Below are 22,172 nucleotides of genomic sequence, written 5' to 3'. Positions count from 1 at the left end.
CCCTCACTGGGGGATTCTAGGCAGGGTCTCTACCACTGAGCCACACCCCAGCCCCTCACTGGGGGATTTTAGGCAGGGGCTCTCCACTGAGCCACACCCCAACCCCTCACTGGAGGATTCTAGGCAGGAGCTCTACCACTGAGCCACACCCCAGGCCTTCACTGGGGGATTCTAGGCAGGTGCCCTGTCACTGAGCCATGCCCTAGGCCTTCACTGGGGGATTCTGGGCAGGTGCTCTACTGCTAAATTTTATCCTCAGACTTTAAAAAAAAAATTTTTTTTTTTTTTATTTTGTGTCTCTTTAAGTTGCCTGGCTGAGCTTGAAATCATTCTGTACTCAAGCTGGCTTTGAACTTGTTACCCCCTCTGTCTCAATCTTCTGAGAAACTGGGATGGCAGGACTGAACCATGAGGTCAAGCTCCAATGTTTGATTCAAAATGACTTGACAAGGCCATGAGAGCCCATGGGTGACAGTCTCCACTATAGTTGGATGTGTGCCATTTGGTTGACGAAGCAGCTGCCTGGGTCTCTGGAAGCTTAACGTAGCCCATCTCTCTCTTTTTGGGGAGGGCACAGGGACCTCCTCAGGGGACTATTATTCCTGAGTGTTGGTGTCTTTCTGTCATCATTTTTCTGAAACAGTGAGAGAGGTCTGAGGCTTGGAGACCTCACCAACCAGTCTGTATCCGTGCTTCAGGTCCCAGTTCACACCTGCTCAGCTTCAGTGGCCATGGCAAGTGGTGTGGGGATATTTGGCCACCAGTTGTCCACAGAGGTAGATAACAGGCACAGAAAAGCTACAGGACTTTCTTCGGGCCACACAGAGGTCAGAGCTCATCTGCCTGATCTGCATGAATCCAGCTTTAGAGAGCGGGATGAGGAAGGGGAGAGATGGGGAGTTTCAACCAAACCCTAGTAAGTATCAAAGTGCCGTAAGGAACTGCTGTCTGTGTGCTTGAGAAAGGGAGGGGGTGGAGTGGGGATGAGGGTGGCGAGAGATGTGAAACTAACTGTAACTCTCTAAATCCAATTAAAGAAATCACGTAAGAGAATCAAAATGGGGCTGGGGAGATGGCTCAGGGGTTAAGAGCACTGACTGCTCTTCCAGAGGTCCTGAGTTCAATTCCCAGCAACCACATGGTGGCTCACAACCATCTGCAATGGGGTCTGATGCCCTCTTCTGGTGTGTCTGAAGAGAGCAATGGTGTACTCATATACATAAAATAAATAAATCATTAAAAAAAGAAAGAAAAAAGAATCAAAACAATTTTATTACATCTATCTATATATTATCTATCATTTATCTATTATCTATCATGTATTTATGTTTCTATTATCTATCTATCATGTATCTATGTTTCTATCTATCTATCTATCATCACCATCACCATCTATCTATTTATTATTTATTTACTTTAGGGCAGGTGTACCACAGTGTGAAAGTCACAGGACAACTTGCAGGAAGTCGATTCTCTCCTTCCATCATGTGAGTCCCAGGGATTGAACTCAGGCCATCAGGTTTGGTGGCACGTGGCTTTACCTACGGAACAATCTTGAAATCCCCAGATTCAATGTTTTTCAGCTGCCCCAGTCATCTGAAAGATGGGCATTGGGCCATAGCTGTGGTCTTACTGTTAATATAGGCAATAAACAAGTGTTATAGCTCCCCCCCCTTATCACTGTAACTGCTGACCAAAGACAGTGAAAAAGCTAGCATTGAGAGTATCAACATTGAGAGCCATTATGCCTGAAGCCCCAGTCTAGTCAGGGATTTCCAGTCATCTCAGCTGTGTTACTGTTCAGTTTGGCTATGAAATTGGTTTCTGGGCCCCACAGGTGAACAGGCTTCTGGCTGGCATGTCATCAGGCAAGTGCTGGGTGCTGAAGCTCCTCCCACCCCTTTCTTCTTTCTGTCATCTTTGGTTTTTGGGAGAGCATCTCCATTCAGTGTGTTGATTCCCTAGGAGTTACTGCTCTTAGTGCTTTATAAGGCAGAAGGGCTGAGATTTTAACCCAAATCAGCCAGCCTGTGTGCATTCCATGAACTGTTAACCTCCTGGGTTGGGTTCTGTACATGGAGACCTCTGGGTCAAGTTACCTGCAGTCAGGAAAATGGAAGGGATCATAGGTTTCAGGGTAGCCTGGATGCTTCCAGGCTTCATTCTCATGTCCACTGTCCTGACCTCCATCCTGCATATCCAGCCCCTGATTGGTGAATTTACTCTTTGGGAACTGCATCTCACTAAGAGGTCAAGAGATAGCACCAATGGTGGCTTCTGTGTTGACTTGATTACATTAAAACCAACCTGAGATGTTGTAGGTTCTGTCAATGGAGCACATATAAAGTACACCCACATGTACAAGTTAATATGTAACCAACCATGCACACCTCCTGCAAGAGGCATCTATTCCACACTACATACACTTTCATACTGCACCGTGATCTCACAAGTGTTAGCTGTGTTATTAGAAAGAGTTGAGGATCTTCAGCCAGGACAGACACTGAGATGAAAATGTAAGAGCTTAAATGAAGCTCGCAGATAAAGCCAGGCTTGTTGGGACAGGCCTGAGGTCCTAGCTCTCCAGGCGGCTGAAGCAGAAGGACTGTACATTAAAGCCTGCCAGGACCAGAGAATGAGTTTGAGGGCAAGTTAGGTAACTGAGAAACTCGACTGTGTCCCAAAATAAAAAGTAAAAAGATGACTGTAGTTACAGCTTAGTAGTACAGTGAGAGACTGGCAGAGTGGCTCAGTGGTAGAGCACCTGCCTAGAATCCCCCAGTGAGGGACTGGGGCGTGGCTCAGTGGTAGAGCCCCTGCCTAGAATCCCCCAGTGAGGGGCTGGGGGTGTGGCTCAGTGGTAGAGCACCTGCCTAGAATCTCCCAGCTGTGGCTGGGGTGTGATCTAGCAGAAGTGTTGCCTAGCATTCATGAGGATTTGGGTTCCAAAATGAAGGAGAAAAAAAAATTAAGGTCAATTTTAGCGTAAATGAGAAATACCTTGGTGCTTTGTCCAGTTTTCAGTTTCCACAGGTGATGAACTAAATGACCCAGAGCTTTACTCACGTGATTAAGCCATCTAGGGCAGAGAGATAGGAGAGAGAAGCCCTTAGTCTGTGCTGGTCCCTCCATGGGCAGACAGGTGTTTACACATTGGCTGGTGAAAGTTCTGGGAGCCGGGGAAGCAGAGCATGAGAACTGTGTATCTCATCTCCCAGATACTCAGGACCTCTGGAAGAGCAGACAATTCTCTTAACCACTGAGCCATCTCTCCAGCCCCACAGAAACTCTTATAAAGGAAAGCATTTAATTGGGGCTGGCTTACAAGTTCAGAGATCTAGTCCATTGTCATCATGACAGGAAGCATGGCAGCATCCACTCAGGCAGACGTGGTGTTGGAGAGGGAGTGGAGAATTGTATTCAGATTGGCAGGCAGCAGGAAGAGAGAGTGGCACTGGTCCTGGCTTCAGCTTTTAACCCCAAAGCCCACTCCCAGTGACTTCCTTCAACAAGGCCACATCTACTCCAACAAGGCCATACCTCCTAATCCCTCTCAAGTAGTGCTACTCCCTAATGACCAAGCATTCAAATACATGAGTCTATAAGGGCCATTCTTACTCAGTTACCACAAACTCTAATATTATTTGACTTCATTATACTGAATAGCTCACATATTGCTACTAAAGAATAAGTCATTATTTTAAATTTAGAAAAGCACACACACACACACACACACACACAAACGCACATACACACACACACACACACACACACACACACACACACTGCACCAACTTTCAGCTTGGAAAAGAGTCACAAGCTTTTGCAAAATCTTTGTACACAGTTTCTGTGAGAAAAACTTCAACTCTAGATTCTGGATATAAAAGCAAAGCATTCCTAGGAACACATCTACAGTACCAGCTCCTGTACCCAAGGCTAAGGTACCAGCTCCTGTACCCAAGGCTAAGGTACCAGATCCTGTACCCAAGGCTAAGGGACCAACTCCTGTACCCAAGGCTAAGGTACCAGCTCCTGTACCCAAGGCTAAGGGACCAGCTCCTGTACCCAAGGCTAAGGTACCAGCTCCTGTACCCAAGGCTAAGGTACCAAGCTCCTGTACCCAAGGCTAAGGTATCAACTCCTGTACCCAAGGCTAAGGTACCAGCTCCTGTACCCAAGGCTAAGGTACCAGCTCCTGTACCCAAGGCTAAGGTACCAGCTCCTGTACCCAAGGCTAAGGGAATCTTGCATGGGGAAGGGAGCAGAAAGAAATAAACAACAGTGGGTAAAATAAAGCCAGCCAGCAAACAAACAAAAGCAGATTCCACCTGTGCCAGCAACCAGGGGACGGTTTAGATTCAAACATGCAATGATCCTGCAAGTGGAGTTGGGAAGTAATGTTTGTACAGTAAGAAAACGCGAGAAAGCCACACTGCTACCATGAATACTGAACAAAATGGACTTTAAGATAAAAAAAGTAGAAATAAGGCCAAGATGGACCCTTTGTTAAACAACAGCAGCAAACAAAAAAAGCACAAAACAACAAAACAAAACAAAAATCATTGTTGTCCTTGCATTGAATGCCAACCAACATTAGTCAGCAAAGATCGAGTCAGTGTTCTCAGCTTCCACATGAAGATCCAGCAGAGGAGAACATGAATCCTGAAGACACTAAACAATGGTATCACACAGGACTAAGAGATGGAAATTAGAAAAAAAGCAGGAAAAAAAATCAACAATGCAAAACCTGGCTCATACACCTTAATAAAATTGATTGGAATCTTAGACGGACTGGTTAGAAACAAGAGAATGTCAAATTCAGAAATGAGAGAGGAAAGATTACAGCAGAACCTACAGCATCCAAGACATAATGAACAGACTGGAGAGTGGCTCGGAAGTTAAGAGCACTTGCTGCTCTTGAAAAGAACTGGGGTTCTATTCCCAGCATCCACATGGTGGCTCGCAACTGGGGAATTTGAGACCCTCTTTTGGCCCCTATGGGCACCAGTCACTGGTGTGGCATATACAAACCTGAAGTCAAAACACTCATATACATAAAATAAAAATAAATCATAAAAACCTACAAACACCACAATTAACTATTTGCAGGGTGGAATGGCACACGCCTTTAACCCCAGCACTAGAGGAACAGTTGCCAAGCAGAGCCCTCCCTCCACTAGGGAGAAAGAAGCAGACCGAGCTCTGTGAGTTCAAGGTGAGACTGATCTATATTGCAAGTTGCAGACCAGCCAGAGCCTCACAGTGAGATCCTGTTTCAACAAAACAAAAGTTAAGTCCAACAAAGCATCACATACATACACAGACACAGACATATACACAAATACAAAGAGATACACACAGAGATACATAGACACACACACAGGTACTCAGACACACACAGATACATATACAGACTTACACACACAGAGAAACACATACAGACATACGGACACACACATGGATACATACACAGACATACATACACATAGAAACACACAGACACACACACACATACACACACACACACACACACACATACACACACACACACACCATACAAATCAAGAATAATTGAAAACAAAACCAGACTCAACCACAACCACACAAAACAGCAACGAGGAGACAGAGTTTCTGCCAATAAACTTACAAGAGAAGAGACATCACCACCAACTCTAGAAAATAAAGAGGCGACAAGAACAACATATACTGCCTGTGTGCCACTGAGCTCCACAATGAGAGAAAGCGCATAAACTACCAACTCAAGAAGAAAGCAGATGGCCATGTAGCTTAGTGACTATTAAAGCCATCATATCTAAATTAAGCACCTCTCTCATTCATGTGAAATTGCAGAGGACCTGAAAGAGCTCAAACAACTGCAAAATGTAACAGTGAAGTTGTCAGACTAATAGTAATCAGGACAGTGTGTCAAGGTCAAGCTAGACATATAGATTTGTGGGACAGAATAGAAATACACACATATGGACAACTAGCTATTGAGAAAGGATAAAGGCCATTCTGTGAGGAATAGTCTTAAATAAACGATGCCAGAATTGTTAGATCTGCATTGTCGAGTCATCTGTTTACCTCTCTACCCTCTGTATATCTATCATCTTCTGTACCTGTTGACTTATCTACCTGATATCTATGTACCCATTTGTCACTTATCATTTATATATTTATCATCACCTGTCACCAATTTAAGCCTATCATCCATTTATTTATTATCTATATATTTATTTACATGTATATATGTTCATGAGTATGTTCTTGTGGCTATGTGTGTGTATGAGTCTGTATGTATGTCTGTGTGTGTGTGTGGGGGGGTGTAGTCCAACATTGAATGTCTTCCCCAATTGTTCTTTACCTCATTATTGAGATAAGGTCTCACTGAACTTAGCGCTTACTGATTTGGCTAAGCTGGCTAGCCATTAAACCCCATGGAACCTCCTTCCTTTGCCTCCCTAGTTTTGGGGTGATGGGTGTGCACTTCTGCATCTGCATCTGGCTTTTTATGTGGCTGCTGGGGATCTGAGCTCAGGTCCCCATGCATGTGTAGCAAACACTTTATCTACATCTGTTTCCTACCTTTGTTTCCGTTATCTAGCTCCACTAATCTGTCTTCCTTTTATCTACATTTTGATCCATCTGTTACACAATAGACAAAACATAATTAAAAGTAGATTATAGGCTTAAGTGAAAAATGTGTACCTTGGAAACTTTTAGAAGAGACTGGCTTCATGGATCAGCGAGTAAAATGTCTGCCATGAGGATATGAAGACCTCGGTTTAGATCCCTGGCACCCAGGTAAAAGTCAGGTGCAGAGACCCACTGCTCTCATTCCAGCACTGGGGCAGAGACAGGGCAATCCCTAGAGCTCATTGGTGAGCCAGTCTAGACAAATCAGGGAACTACAGCTCCATTTAGAGACACTGTCTCAAAACATAAGGTAGGAAGTGACTGAGGAATGTTGATGCCTCTATACATGTGCGATCACATGGATTCATGCAGCGGCAGCGGCTTGTATTCTCATGTAATTATGTTACCTAAAAACCTGTTCACAGTGTCTGGCTAGTAGAACTAAAGGAAGCCTGTTCCCAGTTGATTTTTGACTGGTCAATAATATTAACGGCAACAATGGCTAGGCAGGGAGACAGAGGCAGGACTTTTAGGACTCCCAGGAAGGGACCAAGGAAGGAGGATGAGGGGAGTCCACCATGATGAGGCTGTAGAAGACGGACCACACTGGAAAGCTGCAGGAGGGTGGGACAGCCGACATGTAGGTATAAGGGGAAGCACCCCAGGAGGGCTGCCCAGCAGGGTCCAGGACAACAAAGATGAAATATAGATTTAGTCAGTATTAACTCAGGAATATCACGGGGAGTGTCTGTTAGTCGTGTGGGGTTAGTGAGTGGCCTAGCCATTGAGATGCTTAAGGCATTTAAAATATAGGGATATGTATGTGTGGCTTTCTGCTGGGGATCCAGAACACTGGGATAGTAGCATGAAGCATGTGAGCGCTCCCTGGGAAGTATAGTGTGGATTAATCAAATACTGCAACAGGTACACACACACACACACACACACACATGCACACACACACACATATGCACGCACACACACACACATGCACGCACACATACCACGTTCTGGAAGATCACAAGAAGGAACATCTTTGTGATTTGGGGTTCGGCCAAGATTTTTTTAGGTATGACACCACAAACAGAACCAATAGAAATAAAAGTCAACACACCAACTTCTTCAAAAGCAATGCTTTTATTTTTCCAATGACCTTGCTAAGAGAACATCAACAACAACAACAAAAGGAAGTCTCTGAAAACTCACTGATGAAAGCAATTAAACAAAACAAACAACAGTAAGAAAGACAAGATGGAAACAGATGTAGAGGTGACTAATCAGCTGCCTTAGCTGCTAGGGAAATAACTGGAGCACAGTGAAGTCCCAGCATATACTACTGGTCAGAGTGGCTAAAACTAGGACCTGCCCATCCCAAGTGTAGACGAGAATGGGTGATGTGAAGAAGCCAGCGTGCTCCTCTGTTGCTAACAGGAATGATAAAAATGAAAAGAAATAATAACAGCAGCAACAACAACAATAAAGAAAACAAGAGACACATTGGGAAACAGTTGGCCAATTTCTGAGAGGCTGAATATCCCCAGCCACCGAAGACAGCTGTTCCTCCTCCAGGCATTCACCCAAGAGAAATGAAAACATACATTCATAAGACTTGTGCACAAATGTTCACAGTGAGTTTATCTGGATTAGTCTCAAACCAGAAGCAACCCAGAGCTCCACAAATGAGAAGATGTGAGCGGGAGAATACCCTTTGTGTTGTTGCATGGTTGTCTGCAAAAAGGAGGCGTGAGCTCAACTGCGTAGCATGAAGAACCACCATGCTGGGGGATTCCATTTGCCTGGGATTCTGGTTATGCAGAAGAGCGTGGCTCGTGTGAGCGTAGGCTGCTTGTTCTGTCGCCAAGGCTGTACGGGCATTGGTTAGAAGCCATGCTGATCAATTCTGAACTTTAAACGTGCGGCCTGTTGTATGATTCCACTCCGCCTGAGTCATTTGTGGGAAGGTGCTAGGATTTAAACTGATCCCTTCCTGCATCTATTCCAGCATGATCACACCCACTGCTACAACAGTGGAGTGAGTCAACTCAGATACGCAGAGAGGAACTGCTACAGAGTGATTTTAAGGCCAGCCTGTGCCAGAGAAGGAGATCATCTCCAAGTAAAAAGCATAAAAACAGGGATGATGGTTCAGTGAACTACTTGCTGTGTAAGTGTGAGGCCAGAGATCAGACCCCCAACTCCTACCTACATAAGAAGACAGGAAGGCATGACAGCCCACCTGGTGCCCAGGAAAAAGAGACAAGAATCTCTGGGGCAAGCTGGCTAGCTAGACTGCCTGAATCAGTGAGCCCCAGGTTCTGAGAGACCCTGTACTGGTAAATAAAGTGGAGAGCAATGAGGAAGACGCCAAGCACTAACTTCTCTGTATTCTGTACGCACGCAGACACATGGACATATGTTCCTGCCCATGCATGTACTTATACTCATGTGATCACAAACACATGTACCCAAAGATCATAAGAACAGGCTGTGGTGGGGGACTAATTCAGGACGTAAAGAGCTCGTTATGCAAAGATGAGGACCTGAGTTAGATCCCCATCTCCCATGTAGAGGATGAACAGAGTAATTCTAGTGCCCAGGGGAAGGAGACAGGCAGATCCTTGGGGACCAGCCAGACTAGACTAATTGTGAGTTCCAGGACAATTAGAAAACTTGTCTCAAAAAACAGGTATATGGAACCTGTGGAATGACACCTAAGGTTGTTTTCTGGCTTCTTCATGCAGGCATACCTCAACACAAACATATACACACACATTAAAACAGAACAGACAATCAAGTAAACAAAAACAGGCTCATGGATGCAGCTCAATGGTAGAGCGTATGCTCAGAATCTCTCAATGAAGGGCTGGAGGTATGGCTCAGTGGTAGAGCCCCTGCCTAGAATCCTCCAGTGAGGGGCTGGGGGTGTGGCTCAGTGGTAGAGTGCCTGCCCAGAATCCCCCAGTGAGGGGCTGGGGGTGTGGCTCAGAGGTAGAGCCCCTGCCCAGAATACCCCAGTGAGGGGCTGGGGGTGTGGCTCAGTGGTAGAGCCCCTGCCTAGAATTCTTCAGTGAGGGGCTGGGGTGTGGCTCAGTGGTAGAGCCCCTGCCTAGAATCCCCCAGTGAAGGGCTGGCAAGTGCGACTTGGCAGTGGAACCTCTGTGCAGCATGTGAGGTCCTAGGTTCTGTCCCCAGTAAGCAGACACAGCTTGTACTATGTGTGACACTCTTCATCTTTTCCTGAGATTATTTTTGTGTGTCATGTGAACAGGATGAAAATGCTGTCTGTTGGGGCTACTGTGTATCATTTCCTAACCCTGACATAGGGACATCACCTATGACTTAAGTTTGGTTATGTCAGGAGCATTTTCTTGACACCTCAGCAATCGGCTGACACCACACACCCTGCCCGCCTTTTCCCCAGGGCTGGCAGTCAAACGTTCATCTTCTCTGAAGCCTGGCTGTCTTGGAACAGGCTCTGCCATGGGTGGGGAGGTCATGGTGACAGGCATGTGTGGCAGAGACACTACCTGTCTAAGAGACACTGGAGTAGATGCCAGCCTGAGGCCCGGGGCTCCGTCTTCTGCTCAGTATCTTCCAGCCCTTGTTACCTACCTGTATGGCTCCTGCCACTACTTGCTTCCCTTCCTCAGCTTCATTCTAGTCAGAACATCTCCAGAGACCATGTGCCCTCCAAAGGTCTCCATAGAAGTAGCTGCAAGCTCTTCAGGGTCCAAGCTTGAGTCATGACAACTCTGAGATTCTGAATAGACACCTCGCTCTTTTTCCCTTGTCGGTGTGAATAGTCTATGAGCTCAGACTCATGAAGGCATCCCTTGACTGATTAGCACCCTGGAGGAGGATGGTTGATAGTCATGGCCTCAGAAACCCTGGTGCAACAGGAACCTTTATTTATAGACACTGATAGAATGAACCCCAAGCCTACCTCAGCTAGACCAGCAGTAGCAGACAGGGCTGCCAACCGCCAAAGCAAGGGGTTCCTCAGGGTGAAGATAGCTACAGGAAGTGAGTTCCAAGGTGCATAAGTGATAGGTCAGAACCTCTCTGTCGTCACCTCCAGTTCATTCTACGGGCTCAGGCGCCCCACCTTGCACTGAGAAAGCCGCCACGCTCCCTCAGTTCAAAGCTAGAGCAGGCCCAGGGTACCAGCACAGAGTGGGAGGGCGGTGCTTTTGTCAGGTGAAGTCCGAGGTGTCTCATCAATACTCTGGAGGGCACAGCCTGGCTTCAGATGGCACCATCCCAGCTGTCCTGCCCTCAACCCGAGCTGTGCCCTGCAGATAAACACACATTCCACAGCAATGAGATCAGCGGGCCTCCAGCAGGAGCTGCTGGTGAACCTGTGCTCACTTGTGATGACAGTAGGTCAGATCACCACAGCTGGAAACCAAGGGGGTTGTGTCCTGGGGCCAGCTGGCCTGCTGCAGTCTCCAACTGTCTATGACCTGGTATGCAGGAGGTGAGAGGAGCCCCAGGCTGGGCCGGTTCCTGCCTGCCCAGGGATGGCCACTCCACAGAGGAATTGGGGCCCATCCTCAGGTGGCCCCCAGGCTCTCTTAGAAATGTGAAACCTGAGGATCTGTCTTGTCAGTTAATAATAGCTACTTCCTTTGAGGCTCTGCAGGGCCCCACCCCTTGGCCTGTAGTCTGACCCCACTCCAGACTAAGACCCCCAGTAGACTCACACTCTGTGTACAGCTGGTTCTCTGACTTCCTGTGGTCATCATGCCCACCTGGAAAATGGTTCTGAGCCATCACTGGGCTCCAAACATCTCTATAGGCCTCGTGGCAAGCAGCCCACTGTCTTCTGAAGACCCAAGACCTTTACCCATTTAACAGGACAGCAGTGGGCCACAATGTGAGCCACAGCGATATCCTCTGTTGGAACCCAATTCTGTCTTACTGGCTTGTGTTGGCCTCATGCCTAGGAGCCTTGCTTGGTCCAGAGCTCTGAGCTGCTCAAAGCTTAGGAACTGTGCCCAGCAGAGTCCACACCCTCTCCTTGGCCTGACTGGACAGATGTTACCCAAGACCAGGGCCTTGCCACAGGGTTCTATCTTTAACTTTGGAGCAGCCATTTCTCTTCTATTCCAAGAGGAAAAATTCCAGTGTGTGCTGGGTTCAAAGGATTCCAGAAGATGAATCCACCAGAACAAGCGTGGCCTTCACCACAGGCCTCAAACATGGCTATCACCGAGTCTCATAAAGGTGGGGGAGGCATGAGGAGGCAGAGGACCTGGACTGTGCTCAACTGGAGTGAATTCTCAAGAGGCCCACTGCCTGGCTGATGTGTGTGTGTGTCTTACAGCCTTGGCTACACTACCTCTCTGCCCCCTCACCTACCCCATAACCCTGCCAGCCCTCCTGGCCCCCACTTCTGTATGCCCAATGCTTTCCTGCCCTAGGCCTTTGCACCTGCCATCTGCTGTCCACCTGCAGCACACATCTCTCAGATCCACATACCACCTGGTCCCTGTCATTCAGGTCTCAGCGATTGGCCAGTTCTTTCTCTGACTTCCTGTTCAGCAGCCCTGCCTCTACCCTGAGACCCCGATCCTGTTTTAGGGTGATTCTCATATCGAGGATGACTTTGCCTGTTGCTTGTTTTGCCTCCTGACCCCACACCAAGGTTCTTTTTCTCCCCAGTCTCTTTCTCTGTCCCCTGTCATATGCTAGGAGTAAAAAACTTGTTTGGTGAATGAATGAATGAATGAATGAATGAATGAATGAATGAACAGTGCTCAAATTGCTCTGCCCTCTTTTCTATTTTGGCGTGTGTGTGTGTGTGTGTGTGTGTGTGTGTGTGTGTGTGTGTGCATGTGCCAGCAGGTAAATCCATGTGGAGGCCAGAGGGCAGTCTTAGGTGTTGTGTTGTTCCTCAGGCACTGCCCACTTTTTCTTCGTTTCGTTTTTTGAGACAGGGACTCTCACTAGCCTGGAGCTTGGTGAGTAGGCCAGGCTGGCTGGCCGGAAGCCACAGAGACTTGCCTGTCTTTGCCTCCCCAGAGTTGGGATCAGAGTGCATGTCACACCACACTTGGTTTGTAACATGGGTGCTGGAAATGCAATCTTAGGTCCTCATCTTGGAGAACAACCACTTAAATAACCGAAGGGTAGCTCCTGCCAAAGCTAGGGGTCTTTGCTCTCTCTGGTCTCTGGCCTGCGAGGAGGCTACAGGACCATTTTAAAAATTGAATTGGGCTTTACACACACACACACACACACACACACACACACACACACACACACCCCATTTTTACATATGGACCATTATCACTGTTATACAACGGGAAGTCAATCCCCACTGAACACTGCCCATCCCCCAGCTTCTGGTTCCCATGCTATTTTGTATCCAGGACTCTGACTCCCCTGGGAACTTCCCACAAGTGGAATCAAGTGGCATTGGTCCTCCCATAGCTGGCTTACTTTACCTAATATCACTTCCTCAGATCCATTCATGCTGGAACAAATGTTTATAGGAATTTTCCTGAGACTCCATTCTAACTCCAACTCATCTATTCAAAGCCTTTTCCAGTCCCCCCTCCTCCCATCCCACCCCCCAGACATCAGTGTCCTGAGGCTGACTTCTGAAGCAGCCATCCTGTGTTCAGGTCTCATCGCTGCATCACCAGCTGTGTGACCGCAGATAAACTGTCCAACTTCTCCATGCAACTTCAAATACAAAATGGACACGGCTCCTGCCTCTGAGGGCTACTAGTGGGCCAATGGCTGAGGAAGAGTAGAGGTACTTCCTGCTATGAGGAATAGTCTGCTGGTGTCACGTCTGACTAGATGTAGTGGAATTTGGCTTTTTCCTGAATGGTGGGATCTGGGGATCGAAGAGAAAAAATGTGGTGAAGATGAAATTTGTTCCAAGTCAGGTACTTCTCAGAACTATCCTCTTTCCCTGTTTACATGTGGCCATGTCAATGTGTGACCAGAGACATGAAGGTGGGTGAGATTCTCCAGCCAGGTGACTGCTATTCTCACAAGTCTGGGTGGAGACACATGCATGTTCCATGGAGAGGCTAGGACAGAGCTCCAACCCTTTCCCTGAATGCAGGTGAGGGTGTGTCCCTTCACCACATGGATTTGCAGGACAAGGGAACAAGCCAATTGAGTGCCCAAACCTAGGCCAGGACATTTGTGGTGGCAATGCAGCACTGTGAGCTTTTATTGAGGGAATTTGTAAAAACGTAAGATAGAGATTTCCCTGATCACAGAATCAGCTAGGTGGACCAATCAGTGGTCTCTAGGCATCTAAATATCTCAGCCCACATTATCACCAAACCCAGAACTGAGGTTACAGACTCACATCACCATTTTTTACGTGAGTACCGAAATCCAACTTGGGTCGCCATGTTTCTGTGGCAATAGCCCATCTCTCTTTCCTTTACTTTTATTTTATAAATTAATTTGTGTGTGTGTGTGTGTGTGTGCATGCGTGTGTGTGCATGTGTGTGTGTGCGTGCATGTGTGTGCGTGTGTGTGTATGTGTGCGTGTGCGTGTGTGCATGTGTGTGTGCGTGTGTGTGCATGCGTGTATGCGTGTGCGTGCGTGTGTGTGTGCGCGTGTGTGCGTGCGTGTGCATGTGTGTGTGCGTGTGTGTGCATGTTTGTGTGCGTGTGCATATGTGTGTGCGTGCGTGTGCATGTGTGTGTGCGTGTGCGTGCGTGTGTGCGCGTGTGTGTGATCCACTTTAGCCATTTTGAGACAGAGACTATCACTGGCTTGGTAGCAGCCAAGTAAGTCTGTTGTGGATGTCTAGTGAACCTGGGGGATCTACCTGTCTTTGCCTCCCCAGCTCTGTGATCACAAGTCTACACGCCATTGCACTAGACTTTTACTTAGAACCAGTGGATTGAACTCAGGTTCTCACGCTTGTGTGGCAAGCACTGCACTGACTGAACTATCTCTCCAGGTCCTAGTATAAAATTTCATAAAGATGTTTAATTCAGGCTAGTGAGATTACTCAATGGGCAAAGGCACTTCCTGTCTAACCTGATGACCATCCATGTTCAAACTCTGGAACCAGCATAGTAGAAATACAGAATTGACTACTGAAAGTTGTCCAGGGCACCCACACTCCTCTTACTCATGATAACACGTAAATGCAAAAAAAGGTCCAGCTCTTTATAAAGAGCCCACACACCACCAGCTCCCATAATGAATTGACCTCTACTTCCTGCCTCCTTCCTAGCTCTTCTCCCTGCCTCTCCTAGAATCACCTGCTGGGCCAACATCTGTTTTTATGCTTTCTATAAAGAGAATCCCATAGCGTACATGTTGCCTCACTTCAGCAGCCTCCCCACTGCCTGCAAAGGTACAACTTATTCCCTCCTTTCACACATTGTAGGCTCAGGGTTGTTTCCTTATTGGAGCCTGACACACTGTTAGCAGGTGCTGCCCACAGCATGGGCTCCTGTGGGTGCACACACCCGCACACTTCCGTGGGTACATGCTTCCGTGGGTTCATACTTGGCTCCTGCTTTCTGCTTAACTTCCAGCTTTGCTCCACCAGCCAAAGGAGGGTTCCTGCTCCCACGCCTGTTCTTGCCTGTTTTCGTTTTAGCCATCGTGGGTGCATGATTGCCTTGTTGGGGTTCCCAGGGGATGTTTTTGAATTAACACATTTTTTTTTCAGAACCATTTTACTTGTATAGAAAACCTGAGCAGGAAGCATCAAAGTGTTTGCTCATCTTTATCCCCATACGAATAAAGTTCCTTCCTGTCCATAGTTTGCAACATATTGTAACAGTAACAAATTATTCTGATACATTGTTGCTGGGTGTGGTCAAATCACTTTGTAATCCCAACAAAAGCGAGGCTAGGAGATCTGAGTTTCAGGCCAGCCTGGGCTATATAGCAAGACCCTGTCTCAGTCTGTAAAAAAAATGATACCGGGTCCTTACCTGTGGAGTGTCTGCTTAGCATGCATGAAGTCCTGGGACCACTTAAACTAGGCATGGTGGTGCAGGCCTGTAGTCCCAGCAGGTGGAAGAAGGAACAGCAAGAATTTAGATGACTTTCTCACACCATTGTATGCACTACTGGGTACAGCATGGTTCATCTGCACTGTGTGCCACACAGAGACCAGAGATGACAGGTTCTCAGTATTGGACATCCCAGATGCTGCTGGATGTCGCAGAAGAGCTGAGAATGAAGTGGGGGGGGGCTTAGTCAGCCGCAGGCTGAAGGGAGAAGGGGCAGGGGGAGAAGTCTCTGGGTGGTTCCTGCAAGGGCAGAGTCCTTGGTCCGGTCTGGTGGCCGGAGATGCTGGGAGGCCTTCCTGTGGGAGACTAGATGCAGCTGTTTAGGGGAAGGCCTATTCTATTGCTCCAGCATGGCGAATCTAGATGAGAGGATTTTCTATGGTTTTAGAGCTTTTTTGTAGAAAAACAGAGAGAAAGAGAGAAGGTAGAGAAGTAGAGGCCGGCCATGACCGTGGAGAGAGGGGAGAAGGGAGGGGGAGAAGGAGGGGGAGAAGAGAGTAAGAGCAAGAGCTTAAGAGAGAGAGGAGGGGCCAAGCAGCCCCTTTTATAGTGGGCTAGGCTACCTTGCTGCTGCCAGGTAATTGTGGGGCAGGGCATACCTGGCTGTAGCCAGGTAACTGTGGGGTTGGAGCCCAGCCAGAATACCAGGGGCTTGGGGCATTGCCTTATGTGACTGACGGCCACAGGATTATGGAGTTGAGGGCTTGTGGTGTCAGGAGCCTAATGTCTCCGGGAATAGCTCACTGTTCCATCCCTTGTAGAATTTTCTACTGGGTCTCTGGAGTAAGCCTCACTCAACCAGAACACAGACTGCCTTTCACGGTCCAACAACGGAACAGCTCAGCAGTTAAGAACACTGAGTGCTCTTCCAAAGGTCCTGAGTTCAATTCCCAACAACCACATGGTGGCTCACAACCATCGGTAATGGGATCCGATGTCTTCTTCTGGTATGTCTGAAGACAGCTACATAAAATATATACATAATATATACATGTATACATAAAATATATAATATATTTATATTATATATAAATATACATAAAACAAATAATTCTTTTAAAAAATGTCAATGCTGACTGCCCATTTGTCTGGTTCTATATGTCACCACAGACATAGGGACATTGAGATGATGTGTCCTAGCTCTCCAGAAACTTATAAGACAGCAACAGTGACTAACAGACAGAGAAATGAGCAGGTGTCTATGTGGCCACTCTATGAGATGCAGGGTGGTAGAGATCATGGGAACAGCTTGACAGGGTGGGTGTCTGTGGCCTCCAGGGCAACTGGAGGACAGCAAGGAGCTGCCAGGCTGTAATGATTCCTTGCCCCTCAATACGCTATATAAGTTTCTTTTTTTCTTTTCTCTTTTCTCTCTAAAAACAGTGCATATTTATTTATTTTGTGTGAGGGGTGGGATGTGCTAGCGCATGTAGAGGCCAGAGGATAACTCGTAGGAAGCAGTTCTTACCACAGTGTAAATTTTGAGGATTGAATTCAGGTTGTCAGGCTTGGTGGCAAATACTCTTACACACTGAGTCATTCACTGCACTCAGGGACTTGCACTTGCTAGGCCTTTACCATTGAGTCACATTCCTTTCCCTCACTGGGGGATTCTAGGCAGAGGCTCTACCATTGAGCCACACCCCCAGCTCCTCACTGGGGGATTCTAGGCAGGTGCTCTACCACTGAGCCATACCCCAGCCCCTCACTAGGGGATTCTAGGCAGAGGCTCTACCATTGAGCCACACCCTCAGCTCCTCACTGGGGGATTCTAGGCAGGTGCTCTACCACTGAGCCACACCCCAGCCCCTCACTAGGGGATTCTAGGCAGGGGCTCTACCATTGAGCCACACCCCCAGCTCCTCACTGGGGGATTCTAGGCAGGGGCTCTACCACTGAGCCACACCCCAGCCCCTCACTAGGGGATTCTAGGCAGAGGCTCTACCATTGAGCCACACCCTCAGCTCCTCACTGGGGGATTCTAGGCAGGTGCTCTACCACTGAGCCATACCCTCAGCATATCCACTGGGAATTCTAGTCAGGGTCACCAACACTAAGCTCTATCCCTCCTAGTCTTCTGTTTTACTTCTTGAGGCAGAGTGTAGTGGTTTGAATGAAAATGGCTTCTATAGGCTCACATGTTTGAATACTTAGCCTTCGGTGGGTGAAACTATTTGGGAAGGATTAGGAGGTATGGCCTTTTTGGAGGAGGTGTGTCACTGGGAGCAGTCTGAGGGTTTAAAAGACCCTAATTGCAGTGTGCTCTCTCTCTCTCTCTGCCTCCTGCTTGTGCATCAGTATGTGAACTCAGAGGACCATGCCTTCACTCTGTCATCTCGGACTCTAACTCTGTGCAATCATAAGCCCGATTAAATGATTTTTCTTATAAGTTGTATTGGTCATGGTGTCTCATCACAGCAATAGAACCCTGACTAAGACACAGAGTCTCACTAAGTTCCCAGGCCAGGCTTAGATTTACTAGGTAGCCCAGGCTGGCCTTGAATTTGAGATCATCTTGCCTTGGGCTCCCGAGTAGCCTCTACGACATGCCTGAGCCACCAGGCCTAGCTAATGTGTTAAATCCTCATATCTGGGAAAGCACCTGACAAAACAACTCAAAACTTAAAAAAGATGTTTTCTTGACTCATGATCTCAGGGACCTCTGTCCATGTCTTTGTTCTCAGACTGTGGTGATAAGGTAGGACATTATGGTGGTGGAGTAACATACTAGAGGCTGTTCACCTTGTGGACAGTAGGGAGTAGCGAGGGAAACATTTTTTCAAAGGTCTGTTTCCAGGGCTGGTGAGATGGCTCAGCAGGTAAGAGCGCTGACTACTCTTAGAAAAGGTCCTGAGTTCAAATCCCAGCAACCACAATGGTGGCTCACAACCACCTATAATGAGATCTGATGCTTTCTTTTTTTTGTGTGTATGAAGACAGCTACAGTGTACTTATGTATAACAATAAGTAAAGCTTTGGGCTGGAGCTAGCAAAACAACCCCAGTATCTGGGAACTGAGCCTGGAAGGACCGGCCATCTTCAAAGCATGTTTGCATTTTGCTTTGATCCGGGGTGGGGAAAGGTGGGAGGGTTGGGGGGTGTGTGTGGAGTGGGATGGGGTTGGGGAGCAGGCTGGGCATGGCCTACAAGGGTTTTGTTCTCCATGGTGGGTTGTCTGGGCTCTGTGGGATTACTGTTCAGTGTATCTGGCTGGTTTGGTGGTAGGTACTCCTCATGTTGCTTCTTGGGGCAGGGTTGGGGGAGGGTCAAGGGCTGCTCCAGGTTCTATGATGGTCTTGGGGAGGCTTCTGCCCCTTGGGGGCATTTCCTGTGGGCCTATTACTACTGTCAATCCTCATGGGTGACTGGGGAGGGTCTTAGGCCCATGGCACAAAGGGACTTCTTCATAGCATGAATGTTGGCTGTGGTAAGTGAGGCCCTGGCCTCCAGCTTGCCAGGTGTGCCTGGCAGGGTGCCCGCTCCACCTGTAGCAAGAGCGTGGCCCCTAGCTAATGCTTTCTCTGGCTGGGTTTAGGAGCAGGTAGTGCCAGGTAAGAGCCCTCCCTTGTGGGGTACGTTGCATGTCAGGAGCTTGAATCTTCCTGCTTGAGGCTCCTGAAGGTTCTTGGTTTAAAATCCTGCCTTGTTTGCCTGTGTGGCTTTCTGGAGTCTGCTGTGCTTTGGGGGTGGGGTGAGCAGGAAAAGAGTGTGTGTCCAGACTGGGCATGTCTGGACATCTCTCCCTCAGGGTTCTCATCTGGAGGGATGTCAATGGGAAAAGGACTTTTTTTTGTTTTGTTTTGTTTTTTTTTTTTGTTTTTTTTCAAGACAAGATTTCTCTGTGTAGCCCTGGTTGTCCTGGAACTCACTTTGTAGACCAGGCTAGCCTCGAACTCAGAAATCCACCTGCTTCTGCCTCCCAAGTGCTGGGGATTAAAGGCGTATGCCACCACTGCCCAGCTGGGACAAGGACTTTGTGTGTGAGCACATACACAAATGCACATGCATGTCTGTATGCATGAGTGTGCAGGCAGGAGATCAACCTTCGGTACGGTTCCTCTGGCTGGGTTTGGGAGCAGGTAGTGCTAGGTAAGAGCTCTGGCTAGCTTTGGAGGCAGGGCTCTCTGATTCTGCTGTGCTAACTGGCCAGATATTTTCCTCCCTTTGCCCCATCAGAATGATGATTATAAGAAAGGGCTACCACGCTAGCTTTTTATGTGACTGGGATTAATACTCAGGTCCTTGTGTTTGCACAGTAGGTGCTCTATCAGCAGAGACCATCTTCCTATGTTTTTGCTTCGCTCTTTGAGATATGGTCTCCCTGTGTAGCCTGGACTGACCTCAAACTCACAGTTTAGGTAGTCTCAAAGTTTCCATAACACCTCTACCTTGGCCTCTCACGTGCTAGGCTCACAAGTAAGAAAGAGCTCCTACATCCGATGGACCAAAGCTTCCCCCCACCCAAGATCTCAAGTCTCTAGAAGAACCCAGGGGTTCCCTCTTTCCTGCCTAGGAAACTGGGACATGTCCTAAATTTGGTCTTGGTCCTAGTTTTGCATGAGCCCTGGTGGAGCCTAAGGAGCCCGGGTTTAGGTCCTGGAACGCAGCAGTTGATTTGAGACCCAACAGAGAACAGGATTTTCAGGAAAGCAAATTTGATCCATTCAGGGTAGCCTGCTCAGCGAGGCTGGGAGAGCCCCCCTCTTCCTGTGGGGGTCCTGTCTGCTCCCACCTTATCACTTCCAGGGAAGGCTGTGTTCTGCAGTTCCCACTGTTACAATGGCTCAGCTGTCCGCTGAGCTCTACTCCCTAGGACTCTCTCTGGAAGACTCACTAGCTCACATTCAGGCTGTGGGAATCACACCCCAAGACCACCCACCCCCCAGTCAAATCTGAGGGTCAAGAAAGGCAATTTCCTGTGGGAAAGTCAGGGGGCCACAGAGCTCCTTGGGCTAGTCCTCGTGGCTGGGGGCTGTGGTAGCTTGCTTCCTGGACCACTTTTGCTGCCTAGCACCTCATCCTCTCATAAAGATTTTGCTTGGCATTTTTGCCACAACATTACTCTCTGGATATGTAGGGCAGGATACATCCCAGCTTCCTAAGTGGGAGGAAATCCTTCTGTTCTCCTGGAGACTATGGATCCTGAGGGGTAAGGGAGCCTTGTCCTAGCTGAGCAGGGTGGTTCCTTTAATCCTAGCACTTGGGAAGCTGAACCAGGAGGGTGACTGTGAGTTCAAGGCCTCTGTGAGCTATGCAGTGAGTTTAAGGCTAGTGTTGGCTGCATTGTGAGATCTGTCTCAAAACAAAACAAAATCAAGCAATCAAGCAGGCAAACAAACAAACCTAAACCGAAATGAAAACTTTGACAATTCATGCCTCCCCACCCCAACCCTAGCCTCTGTAAAACTGTGTTCTCCCACCACTAGCCTCTGTAATGTCCTGTTCTCACAATCCACGAGCCTGGGTCCTAAGACACTGGAAGCATCCCTGTGTGGCAGTAAGGTCATTACAGATGTATTTGGTTGAAATGGCCTTTTTCTGGAGAAGATGGCCATGGTGTGTGCAGTGTCCTTGTGAAAAGAGGAAAATTTGCGTGTAGACAGGGTTGGGTGGGGGCACTTGGAATGAGTCCCCGAGAGGGAGGGGAGACAGGAGTCCAGCATCCAGCTGACTCATGGGGTGTGGCCGTCACCTCTGAAGTGGGGAGCCTTTGCTCCTGACACCTCCCTTTCCAATTCCCGGGGTTCCTGTGTCCGGGCTGAGCCCTTCCCTCTTCCTGAAGATACTTATCTTAACCCAGCGTCCAGGACTGCTCAGGGCCGAGGAGGCTGCCAGGGCAGGGAGACCCACCCTGCCTCCCAGAGAATGGTCTCTCAGCAGGAGGCCGCCAGCTCAGCGTCTTCCAACCCTCCCTCTGCCGGGGATATCCTTGTCTCTTTCTAGGATTGGACAGTGAACTTTCCTCTTTGGGCCAGGTCTTCTGGGCCTTAGGCCTCTTTTTGTTCAAGTTGGGATGTGGGACTAAGGTAGGAAGGTAGGAGGGACATGTTCAAGCTCATCAGCAGCCATGTCTGATGGGTAGCCACAGTCTCTCATTTCTTGTCTGCTATATTCTACAGCCAAGTCCTGAAACTTGTGGCATCCTGTAGGCTGTGGCCAGGTCTGAGTGAGGACCTAAAGCTGCAATAGCTGTGACAGGGGCCCTTTCAGAGCCTCAGACCTCACCTATATGTTCCTGTGATGATCTGCTCAGAGCTACAACGTGGGGTCACACACAGTGTGACATCTTTTCTGGCTCTGGGTACCACAGGGGCACCCATCGAAGGTCACACGCTCCCCATGGCATAGAAATGGACTTCCCAAGAGCCATAGGAGAAAAAAGGTAAAAAACGCTCCACCATCCGAGGCAGAGGTTGGTCAGACTTCCTAGACCCTCAGAGTCCAGGATTCCGTTCCCGGGAGTGTACAGGGCCTGTTGGCCTGGGAGTGTACAGGGCCTGTTGGCCTGGGAGTGTTGTGAGAGG

The 22,172-nt window shown here is 48.2% G+C and overlaps 1 pseudogene; it reads right to left on the bottom strand.

The window, feature by feature from the left end:
• Positions 1–722: 722 nt before the first annotated feature.
• The window catches only part of LOC116104692, a 47,504-nt pseudogene continuing 26,054 nt past the window's right edge, over positions 723–22,172 (bottom strand).

The sequence above is a fragment of the Mastomys coucha genome, unplaced genomic scaffold (assembly GCF_008632895.1).
Source record: "Mastomys coucha isolate ucsf_1 unplaced genomic scaffold, UCSF_Mcou_1 pScaffold22, whole genome shotgun sequence".
Taxonomy (NCBI): Eukaryota; Metazoa; Chordata; class Mammalia; order Rodentia; family Muridae; genus Mastomys; species Mastomys coucha.
This window is presented reverse-complemented; position numbering and strand designations above follow the sequence as displayed.